The following is a 12,776-nucleotide window of genomic DNA, read 5'->3' as shown; positions in this document are numbered from 1 at the left end:
TCCCCTGACTCCCTTCGATTTTTAGGACTTTTTCCCTCCTCATTTCTAAAAGGGGGGAAAACTGTCTCGAACAGGCAGAGAGTTTTATCCAAGGTGTTTGGCAGTGACTCCGTGAGCCAGGAGAGATTTATGTCTCCTCCGTTCTCTGGCACTGCCTGGTGTGAGCTCACTTAAAACAACCGAATAAATGAGTTCACTTTATCCCGTCAAAATGGAGCCGAGGGCGGCATGGTACCCAGCTGGGGTCCTGGGGGACCCTGAGGCAATGTTCCTGTCTCAGTTGCCTGTGCTGAGCTCAGCTGTTTTTATGTCTGTCTGAGATCATTAAAACAAGGAGGGCAGAGAGCAGAAAGCCCTGTGGAATTGGGGGCAGGACGGGAACCCCACTTGGAGTCTGGAGACCTCAGCCAAAAGCACGAACCCAGGGGGTTGGCTTAAAAGGCCGCCTCTCCCCAGTTGGGTTTGGTCTGAGTTCCTTGAAGTGCCCCACCCCCAACAGCCCTCCACCCCCCAGTGTGGTTTCTTCTTGCAGATAGTCCCAAGAATATTGGGTTTCCTGTCTCATGAAGTCATATTTTTTTCTTTCCTGCTGCCCTACTACCGCTGACAGCAGGCTCATGAAGTCAGGGCCTTGTTGCTTAAAAAAAAATGAATGTGGATTCTCTCCTGGGTGAATTTTCTGAGCCAAGCCTGGGTCCTGTCCTCTCATGTGGGTTTGGGGTCAGGAGTCACTAGGCAGCTATGTTATTAACCTGAGGCAGTGTGATTAGAAACAGAACAGCTGCCCCAAAGGGAAGGACTATGGAGCAGAGGGAGGCTGGTCTGCCCATCCAGGAGGGTGTGCCTGTGTGGCCCTCCACTCGCCCCCTAGGCTGGGCTTATTGCTCCTTCCAGAGTCCTGGGCTGTAGCCAGAGGGAAGGAGGGCTTTGGCTTTTGTCTTAGGATGGGGAATCAGGACTGTAACAATTCCTATGATTTTTAAACTATTAAAGATGACAGACACTTTATTGGGAAAGGGCACCCGGGTGAAGAGCAGTAGGGTAAGGGAACCCAGGAGAACTGCTCTGTCAAATGGCTTGCCATATCGGGTTTTATGGTGATGGGATTAGTTTCCGGGTTGTCCTTAGCCAGTTCTGACTCGGAGTCCTTCCTGGTGGTACATGCCTTGTTCAGCCAAGATGGATGCCAGAGAGAAGGATTCTGGGAGCTGGTCAGACAGGTGGTGTCTCCTTTTGACCTTTCCCGAACTCTTCTGGTTGGTGGAAGCTTATTAGTTCCCTGTTCCTTACCAGGACCTCCTGTCGTAAAACAACTCATGCAAATGGATACTATGGTGCCTGGCCAGGGTGGGCGGTTTCAATAGTGTGCTTCCCCTAACAGAACCATTGCACTGGAGTGTTGGACCCCTCAGGAATGTCCTGGCTGAGTCCCCTTTGCCCCCATATCCTGGATCCTCATGGTGTCCCCAGGACCACAGAACATAGGAAAGCCCTGGGTGAAGCACCATATACATGTTAACTCATTAGTTAGGAAAGACAGGAAGTGTGCTATGAAAGAACATCTGCACCAAGGAAGACACCTTACCTTGAAACTCATACATACGGATACAAAGAGCCAATGCTGGCTCACTTCCCAGTGACCGCTTGGGTCAGAACTCAGAAGTGATCGGGAACTCCCAGCAAAGCAGCTAGCTCCCCATTGCTTAGAGCAGCTCTGTCCAACAGAACTCTCTGCAGTAATGGAAATGTTCACTATCCACTGTAGGCTGGGAGACAGTTCTCCTTGGGTCTTGCATTTCTGCACATTTGAAAGCAGAGACACTGAAAGCTTTTTTTTCTAGGCATTTATATAGCCAACAGCCTCGGAAGGAAAAGGTAGTGTCTTCCTCCAGAGCAAAGGACTTCGTGCTTCCTGCCTGTTAGAAAAGATCCAGGTCTCCTAAACTCAGACTTCTAGTCCTATATTGTGACCCGCTGCATGTCCACATAAGCAGGTATCTCTGGCCCTCTTCACATTGCCCTGTGGGAACTAGAACTCAGGAAACCAGAGAAAGAAAATGCTGATACTCTGCTGCTGATACTGCTATAAATAATAAAGTCCTTATCTCAGATCTTCAATACTCATGTCTTCTGCTGGCATTCAGGGAACTGGCAAATTAACTTCCTAGCTTGCAACTAGGGCAAGAGGTGAGATTCCTTGAATTTCTTGACACATTGTATGACACATGGCTATTAAAAGCTGGAAATGTTTCTAGTGTGACTAAGAAACTAAATTTTTAGTTTTAAATTTTTCCTAGTTTTATTAGATATAATTGAAAAATATAATTGTCTATATTTAAAGTATAGAAAATGATGATTTGATCCATTGTGAAATATTTGCCACAATCAAGTTAATTAACATATATTTATTTAACTCACACAGTTGGGCTTCCCAGGTGGCACTAGTGGTAAAGAATCCTCCTGCCAATACAGGAGATGCAGGAGACTCGGGTTCAATCTGTGGGTCAGGGAGATGCCCTGGAGAAGGAAATGGCAGCCTACTTTAGTATTCTTGCCTGGGAAATCCCAAGGACATAGGAGCATAGTGGGCTAAGTCCATGGGGTTGCAAAGAGTCGGACACAACTGAACAACTGAACACAGAGTCACATGAGGCTAGGGACTACCTTACTGGACCATATTGCTTAGAAAGTTCAAGCATCAACTGGCGTGGCCATTGGTCAAGGATACTATTGAGAGAGTTTCTACATCGAGAGTAAGTTGAGACTTAGGTGATCTCTAAGTTAAACTCAACATTTAAAACACTAAGATCATGGCATCTGGTCCCATCATTTCATGGCAAATAGATGGGGAAACAGTGACAGACTTTATTTTCTTGAGTTCCAAAATCACTGCAGATGGTGACTGCAGCCATGAAATTAAAAGATGCTTGCTCCTTAGAAGAAAAGCTATGACCAACCTAGACAGCATGTTAAAAAGCAGAGACATTACTTTGCCAACAAAGGTCTGTCTAGCCAAAGCTATGGTTTTTCCAGTAGTCATATATGGATGTGAGAGTTGGACCATAAAGAAAGCTGAGTACTGAAGAATTGATGCTTTTGAACTGTGGTCCTGGAGAAGACTCTTGAAAGTCCCCTGAACTGCAAGGAGATCCAACCAGTCTATCCTAAAGGAAATCAGTCCTGAATTTTCACTGGAAGAACTGATGCTGAAGCTGAAACTCCAATATTTTGGTCAACTGATGTGAAGAACTGACTCACGAGAAAAGACCCTGATGCTGGGAAAATTGAAGGCAGGAGGAGAAGGGGACGACAGAGGATGAGATGGTTGGATGGCATCACTGATTCAATGGGCATGAGTTTGAGCAAGCTCCAGGAGCTGGTGATGGACAGGGAAGCCTGGTGTGCTGCAGTCCACGGGGTCTCAAAGAGTCGGACACGATTGAGCAACTGCACTGAACTGACTGAAGTTATTTTCCATATTTGAGTTTTCACAGCTTTGGGAAGAGTTGAACAGGGAAGAGATATCTTTTCTTTTTTTTTTATTCTATTCAGGTATGTTTCATGGTACAGGTGAGAGATGAGAGGATAGAGAAACTGGGCTGAGTTTAGAGCCTGGGGATGGGGAGATGGTCCTCCTGTAGGATACATCTCTTGGAAGAGGCTTGGAGGCTAGAGGGAGCTTCCTTGGTGGCTCAGATGGTAAAGAATCTGCCTGCAATGCAGGAGACCCAGATTTGATCCCTGGGTCAGGAAGAACCCCTGGAGAAGGAAATGGCAACCCATTCCAGTACTCTTGCCTAGGAAATTCTGTGGACAGAAGAGCCTGGCAGGCTACAGTTCATGGGGTTACAGGAGTGGGACACGACTTAGCAACTAAACTTACCACCATGACACCTTAAACTTGGAGGCTAGAGAGTCAGAAAATATGGACGGAGATGAGCACACCAGGAGCCCTTAAAGAATTTTCTCAACTCAGCCTCCCCTTCCCCTGAGCCTGAGAACACCTACATCTGCTCCAGGCTGGCTGAAGACTCCTCAGGGCCCTTCTCAGCTCCCCAGGTTCCTGCCTCTCTCACCTCCCAGCTCAGAACAATCTCCTCTTTGACTGGGGCTCAGGCCCTGCTGACAGGACAGGTCATATGTACCTAATCAGGAGGAGCTAGGGTCTGGAGGATGATAAACGGGGCTTCTCCTTCAATGAAGTTTGTGCAGAATATTGGAAACAGCTGTGCCAGGTAGTGCCAGCGCCTGTGGGGACCTGAAGGGGGAGGGTTGAGATGGGGGAGCACCAGAGCAAAAGTCTAAAGGGTGCTTTGCTGCCCAAAGGCTGACAGAGCTAGTGAGCTTAATCCAATGCTAGTCAAGAATCCTGGGCTTTGAGGAGAAGAGAGAATGCTCTAGAATCAGAGGACACGGGTCATGGCCAAGCAGATCTTGACTCCCCGACAGACATTTATTTGCAATCATTGCTATTTATTTCATAAATATCACACCAACTTCTCTGCAAGTTGCTTTTCTCACCTAGCCTCATGAAAGAAAGAAAGAAAGAAAGTGAAGTTGCTCAGTCGTGTCCCACTCTTTGCGACCCCATGGACTGTAGCCTACCAGGCTTCTCAGTCCGTGGAATTTTCCAGGCAAGAGTACTGGAGTGGGTTGCCATTTCCTTCTCCAAGGAATTTTCCCAATCCAGGGATTGAACCCGGGTCTCCCGGCCTCCCTCACTGCAGGCAGACGCTTTACTGTCTGAGCCACCAGGGAAGCCTAATGAAAATCCTTCTAATTTACTTTTTCTTATATTGTGGTAAAATAGCTTCCCAGGTGGCTCAGTGGTAAAGAACCCGCCTACCAATGCAGGAGGTGCACGTGGGATTCCTGCGTCTGGAAGATCCGCTGGAGAAGGAAATGTCAACTCACTCCAGTATTCTTGCCTGGAGAATCCCATGGACAGAGGGGCCTGGTGAGAGCACACACACACACACACATAACACAAAATGTATCATCTCAACCATGTTTAAGTGTAACTTTCAGTAATGTTAAAGTATTCACATTGATGTACCTCCAACCTCTAGAACTTTTTCATTTTGCAAAACTGAACTTCCATACCCCTTAAACAATTCCCCATCCCGCCTCTACCCCAGCCACGGACAACCACCACCCTTTCTGTTTCTATAAGTTTGACCATTATAGAGGTATCTGATGTGGAATCATACAGCATTTGTCTTTGTGCAATTTATTATTTTGAATAGCTGCATAATTTTATAGTACTGGTGTGGTGGAGAAACCTACCACAAAAAATGTTATAAAGAATTTTTTGTGCCCATAACCTTGTGTACTGGAGTTTGTCAGGGTTTTTTCCTACTCCCCTGTAGGATAAATTCCAGAAATGACATGACTATATTCAAGAGATGCATGTTTTTAATTTTTATATATGTTACCAGATCACTTTCTCAAAAGTCCAAGGTAATCCACATACCTGCCAGCTGTATTTGAGCGTGTGTCCCTCCCACATCTTCACCAGCCCTAGCTATCATCATTCTTTTCAAGTTTCATTCATTCCAATAAATGAAAAGTGATGTCACATCTTAAAATTTGCATCTCCTTGATTATGAGATTGAGCATCTTCCCATAAATGTACTGACCATTTGTTTTGTCCATTTTCAAATAGGACATTTTTCTTTCTTATTGTGTATAAGAGCTCTTTGTGTATTATAGATGTTAACTCTTTACTGGTGGTAATTGAAATATTTGCTCCAGTATATAATTTGTCTTTTGATTTTGTATATGTTACCTTTTATTCTTCCAAAATTTAAACATTTAAAATTTTCCTCTATAGCTTCTGGACTTTCTGCTTTGTTTAGAAAAATCTCCTCAAACCCTAGATTGTATAAATATTCTCCTAATTTTTTCCTCATTAAATTGTTTTAAATATTTAAATTGTTTTAAATATTTCCTTGTGAAATTGTTTAAATATAAAAACCAATATTTAAATTGTTTTCAGTGTTTAAATTTAAATACATTTAAATGTTTCATCTATTTGAAACTTGGTTTTAATAACTCATGGGGTAAAGAGCTTAACCTTGTTTTGTTTTTTCAGCCAGCCAGCCAGTTGTGTCTATACAATTTATTAAATAAACTATCTTTTTTCCCCACTGGTTTGAAATACCACCTTTATTCTTATACTATAGTCCATATGTTCTGGGTTATATTTCCTGACTGGTTTCCATTTCCATCCCCTGGATCTATTTATCTTGTCCTTTACCTTTAATGCATGATTTGATCACAATGATTTATAGTTCATTTTCTTAAGGACACTTTTACCTAAATACTTCTTCACTGATGTTGTTTTCATCTCTAACATGATACAAATTCCTTCCAGCTGTCAGAGCCTGTGAATGTCAGTAACTCTTCAAGACAAGCAAAGTCCATCCAGGAAGGCTGGCCCATGTCCCCTTTCAGGAACCAACCAAGATGGAGGCCAGACAGTGATATTAGTTGCTGCTGCTGCTGCTGCTAAGTCGCTTCAGTTGTTTCCGACTCTGTTCGACCCCATAGACAGCAGCCCACCAGGCTCCCCCGTCCCTGGGATTCTCCAGGCAAGAACACTGGAGTGGGTTGCCATTTCCTTCTCCAATGCATGAAAGTGAAGAGTGAAAGTGGAGTCGCTCAGTTGTGTCAGACTCTTAGTGACCCCATGGACTGCAGCCCACCAGGCTCCTCTGTCCATGGGATTTGCCAGGCAAGAGTACTAGAGTGGGTTGCCATTGCCTTCTCCAGATATTAGATGAGTACCGACTATATGCTCAGCATTGCTTAGCACTCTGCCTGGCCTTATTAAAAGTGCTTAGTAAAAGCTAGGCATAATTACCAATTTAACATTTTCTGAGTGCCAATTACAAGGCTGGGCCCTGCACTTTGTGTAAGAGATTCAAAGAAGTAAAGATCTGGACTCTGCTCTTTTTCTTCTCTTGTTTATTTATTTGACTGTGCTGGGTCTTCTTTGCAGCATGTGGGATCTTCAATCTGCATTGAGACATTTGGATCTTTAATTGCAGCATGTGAATTCTGCTGTAGTATGTGGGATCCAGTCCTGTGACCAGGGATCAAATCCCAGGCCCCTGAATTGGGAGTGTGGAGTGTTAGCCACTGGACCACCAGGGAAGTCCGTGCTCTAAGGGTTTCACGTCTTAGGTCCAGACGCATCCTCTGTCCACTGCTTTGCGATGCTGACCTTGGGCCCTGTGAACTCCATTTCTGCTTTGCTCGCTGTTTCTTTGCAGATTTCCAAGTAGGAGCCGCTAAAGGGAAGCTACGGGATGGACTAAGAAGGGTGGGCATCTCCTTGTGCCTGTGTGTTCCCCGTACGCCTCACTCCGACGACACTTCTCCACCCCAGCAGCAGCAGGCCCACCCTGAAGCAGCGGCTGAATGCAGTTTGCAGTTTTTCCAACACTGACAGCTTCATCATCCACCACCCACTCCCACACGCCTGCCCCAGAGCACCCAGCACCAGCTGGCAGGTGCCCCTTCCTGAGGTCTGGGCACAAGCCCAGGGGTCTTTGCTTCCTGCTCAGAGCCTCCTCCTCAGGGGTCTGAGTCCCAGGCTCTGGGTCCCCTTCCTTGCCGTGTTGAAGGTTCGGTGATTCCAGCTTCTTCCTTTGTTTTCCCAGCCCCTGCCGTTGCCAGCTCCATGACACCCAAGCATGCTCTTGTGTTACCTAATTAGCAACTTTATACCCAGTTACCAATTCTTTATAGTCAATTCTCTTTTCAACTGACTGATGTGGTTTCTGTCTCCCGCCTGGACCCCGACTGACACAGGTAATGAAGAATTGAAATTTTCAGAAGGCTGGGGATCTGCTTCTCTTGGCCGCCCTGCAGAGCGCTCCCCCCTCCTCCATTCCCAGAATTATTTGGCTGCCAGTTGCCAAGGAGACGGCTGACAATCTCCAGTTGCCAAGCCTCCCCCTGGAGCTCTACAGAGACATTCTGGAAACTCCCTTCTCCTTCCAGCTCCCCAGCCAGGGAACTTGGAGAATCGAGCCAGGCTGGGGAGCAGGGGATTGAGAGGGGGCGGAGGGGAGCAGCCCAGGCCTGAAGATGAACAGAGAGGCAAGAACTTTCCTTGAGCCCTGACTTTCTCTGCCGACCTTGGTGCCTGGCCCCCAACGGCCCTGTCCAGAGAGATGCTCACTGGGTCCAGCCAAGGCTGAGTTCTCCAACCAGGCCCTCGATCACGGAAAGCTGTCTTAGCACTGTCACTCCAGGCATGATAGAAGCCCCAACACCAGCTGGGGCGGGGAAGGACCCGGAACCTCTCTTGGAGAGGACCCTCTACTGGAGCAGCATTCAATATGCTCTCAAATCTGCTGTCCGGGCCCAGGCTCCAGGCTATTTCATAATAGCAATAACAGCAACCCTGATGATAACAATAGCAGGCAGGTGGGTGTGAATCTCACTCCACAAACTTACGTGTGCAAGAGTATCTGATCCTTATTTCACTAAAATCAGATAAAGTGGATTCCATACTGGAGTCCTTGCCCCTCCCAGGGGTTTCCTGAGTTACCAAAAACAGAGAAACTTCAAACCTCAGGTTCCTTGTGGTTGCTGCTGACCTTGTAGCCTGAGCCTCTGGGGGCCTCTCCACTTCTCCACCCCCAGCAGTCGTGGCTCTGACCTTGATCCTTTTCCAGGGACCCAGGGACCTGTGACCTATCCTCAACTCAGGAAAATCTCTCCCTCTCCACTCTAACTCCAAATGCTTTTTCCTTTCTCCTACTCATCAATTCCACTAACATGGAATTTAACATGACTTTTCAATGAATTTGGGCTTCACAAAAATAGGGAAATGCTAACTTTGGTGTCACGCTTCCTTGGTGGCTCAGTGGTAAAGAATCTGCCTGCCAATGCAGGAGATGCAGGTTCTATCCCTGGGTTGGGAAGATCCGCTGGAGAAGGAAATGGCAACTCACTCTTGGGCAATCCCATGAACAGAGGAGCCTGGTGGGCTACAGTCCATGGAGTTACAGAAAGTCAGATTCAACTTAGTGACTAAACAACAACTTTGGTATTAGGCAGGTTTTGCATCTGCCCTGTAAAACCCCCTGAAGCAATGTGGAACTAAAGACTTGGCTGAAGATGCTTCATCGATTTTATTTTCACATAGGTTTTTTTTTCCTCTTAATAGCGCATGCATGCTCAGTTGTTAAGTCATGTCTGACTCTTTGCAACCCCAAGGACTATAGCCCTCCAGGCTCCCTTGTCCATGGAATTTTCCAGGTAAGAATTACTGGAGTGGGTTGCCGTTTCCTTCTCCAGGATTCTTAATAGTAGTTGTATTTAATACTTATTTTTTTTATTCGGGTATAATTGCTTTACAATGTTGGGTTAGTTTCTTCTGTACAAAAAAGTGAATCAGCTGTATGCATACATATATCTGGGGCTTCCCTGGTGGCTCAGTGGTAAAGAACCTGCAATGCAGGAGCTGCAGGAGACATGGGTTCGATCCCTGGGTCAGGAAGATCCCCTGGAGGAGAGCATGCAACCCACCCCAGTGTTTTTGTCTGGAGAATCCCATGGATAGAGGAGCCTGGAGGGCTACAGTCCATCGGGTCGCAGAGTTGGACACGACTGAAGCGACTTAGCACTTGTGCGTGCATATAACACCTTCCTCTTGAGTCTCCTTCCCATCTCACATCCAGGTTCACGAAGGTATTTTAGAGACACCATTACATCTCATTCCTGAATGTCTTCGTATCCACTAAAAGACAAACAGAAACACTGTCTTATATAAATGCAAAACTATTATCACACATAACAAAACCAACAATTTTTCTAAGAGTAGCCTCCTTTTATAGGGGGAAAACTGAGACTTGGAGTAAGTGACTTGTTAGCTGTCGCCCGGCTAGTGGATGATGGAGCCAGGATCTGAACGCTCCTGATCTGACTCCAAGGTCTGCCCTGGTCACACACCCCCATCTGTACAGTGGTTTTTATGCTTTTTACAGTCCTCTCCTCCTTTACCACACTCTTAAACAATAACCCCGAGAAGCAACTGGTGGGCATGACAACCACATTGTTAATCCATAAGAAACAGACCCCAGGAGAAACGGGGTGTCCTGCGCACAGCAGCCCAGGAAGGGGCCACTGACAGTGGCCGAGCAGATGGAAGGAGGGCTTGTTCCCAGGCAGAGCCAGCAGAGACCCCAGGCCCCGAGGAGCCTCTGCCTTCAGGGTCACCCCTCTGCCTCCCCTCCCTCCCTCCCTACCTCCCTCGCTCTTTACCCCTCCACCTAGGCCTTGTTCATTTCCTCTCCGGCCTCCAAGGAGCAGTTTACAAAGTGACTAAGCGGTGACCCCTGCTGGACCCTCTGTCCCCCCGCCCCCTGCTCTCAGCCGTGAACTCAGTGGGAGCCGTGTGGACCGCAAAGCCTCTGGCCCATTTCCTCCCCAGCCCTCGGCTCATCTCCTGCAGGGGTCCCCAGGGCCTACAGTTGGCCTCCAGCAAAACCCACGTGGACACACATGGAAAAGCCGTTTATTTCTAGGAGCATCTGCTTTCTCTGCTCTAGCCCAGCTGTCCCCATCCTTCCACTCTCTGCTCCTTCCGAGCGATGCCTGGGGCTTCAGCATCAGATTCAACACGGTTGTGACAGGCTGGCGAGCTGGCTTAAAACCACACCACAGAATGAGGGGCCTACAGGTGGGCTCAGAGAAGCAGAGATGTGAGGGAAAGACGGGAAGAAACCGGGCATGAGAGTCCCTCGGCCCCAAAGTTGAATGAGTGTCACAGTCTGGCGTGATGCTGCCCACAGCAATGCAGAGGTTCCTGGAAAGAGAGGCAGTGGCCAGAAACCTGGATAGTGGCTGCAACCACACCACTCCCTCGTCCAGAGCTTGGGGAGCGCCATGGAGCTGCTGTGTCCTCTCAGAATGCTGAGTTCCATCCAGCCTTGCTCATGAGCCTGGGTGTGGGCCCTGCAAAGCAATGAAATCAACACACCCTGGTACATGGTAGCCAGGAAATCAGTGTTTACTAGATGGATAAACAGTGGCAGATTTTATTTTCTTGGGCTCCAGAATCACTGCTGATGGTGAGTTGTAGCCATCAAATTAAAAGATGCTTGCTCCTTGAAAAGAAAGCTTTGATAAACCTAGACAGTGTATTGAAAAGCAGAGACATCATTTTGCTGACAAAGCTATGGCTTTCCCAGTAGTCATGTATGGATGTGAGAGTGGACCATAAACAAGGCTGAGCACAGAAGAATTGATGCTTTTGAACTGTGGTGTTGGAGAAGACTCTTGAGAGTCCCTTGGGCTACAAGATCAAACCAGTCAATTCTAAAAGGAAATCAACCCTAAATATTCACTGGAAGAACTGATGCTGAAGCTCCAATACTTTGGCCACCTGATGCAAAGAGCCAACTCATTGGAAAAGAACCTGATGCTGGGAAAGATTGAGCTCAGGAGGAGAAGAGGATGACAGAGGATGAGATGGTTGGATGGCATCACCGACTCAGTGGACTTGAGTTTGAGCAAACTCTGGGAGATAGCAAAGGACAGGGGAGGCTGGGGTGCTGTAGTCCATAGGATCACAAAGAGTCGGACACGACTGAGCGACTGAATAACAACAGATGGATAAGCAAGGCCCTAACAGTACGTCACTGAGAGACATACTGAGTCTTCTTGCTAGGGAGAAGAAACTCAGCAGTTCCATGGACCCCTAGCCAGCCCAGAGGGGATGGAGCCCTAGGTGGGTGGGGACAAACTGAAGAAGGCCCTGAGGTAGGGAGCCAGGTGGGAAATGAAGGCATTGGAGGCGCGGGAAATGGAGAGGATTCGAGCTCATTCATGAGACGCAGACAGCAATGCTATTTCCTGGCGGGCAGAAAACACCTGGCACATCCAGCACAGGCCTGTCAATGGACAGGAACTCTGATTACCACTCAGCTGGAGAAGAAGAGGGCTGGAGATGCTGTTGCAAATATTGAATGCCTTTCATTTCAAAGTGGAGAAGGAAATGGCAACCCACTCCAATATTCTTGCCTGGAGAATCCTGTGGACAGAGGAACCTGGTTGGCTGCCGTCTATGTGGTTGCACAGAGTCGGACGTGACTGAAGCGACTGAGCAGCAGCAGCAGGATTTGAAAGAGGGATTCAAATAGTTTTGCAAAGTTTCATTGGAAGAACGCAACCCCAAGGACAGATGTGTCAGAAAAGCAGATTCCAGTTCAACTCAAACACATAGAGGGCAAGAAAGAGACGTTCACTGGACATGCAGTGTGGGCCAGGGGTTTACCAGATGCTGGATGTGTGTGTGTGTGTGTGTGTGTGTGTGTGTGTGTGTGTGTGTTGGCGGGGGGTGGTTTGGGGAAAATTCAAGTGCATTATGTATACTGGGCACTTTATTTCTGTTAGTTTTACATCAGCTCCACTGCAGATCCTCAGGCATTAGATCCCAGAGGTTGGGGACGCCTACTTTAAAGGTTTCTGATTCACCCTGTCTGGATCCTCACATTTTCTCTGGATACAGGGGGTGCCAGCCACCCTGGGGTGGACGGTAAGCCCAGATCCCTATTCTCTGCTCCCCAAAGAATGGCTAATGGACGTTCTAATGCTCCCCCAGTTAGAAGGGGGGGCATCAGAATGGAAGGACCATAGAGCCAACAGGGGAGGGTAAACAGGGGACAGTACCCTATTTGCCCTACCTATCCCCACTACATGGGACCGGAGGCTGAAGACTCTGTGGAAGACAGGGAAGAAGCTTGGCTATGGGTTGA

This window comes from Moschus berezovskii, chromosome 25 (assembly GCF_049115385.1).
Source record: "Moschus berezovskii isolate FMDL1 chromosome 25, NW_MosBer_1.0, whole genome shotgun sequence".
NCBI classification, from domain to species: domain Eukaryota; kingdom Metazoa; phylum Chordata; class Mammalia; order Artiodactyla; family Moschidae; genus Moschus; species Moschus berezovskii.
The sequence above is the reverse complement of the archived record's forward strand: the minus strand, read 5'-3'. Positions refer to the sequence as shown.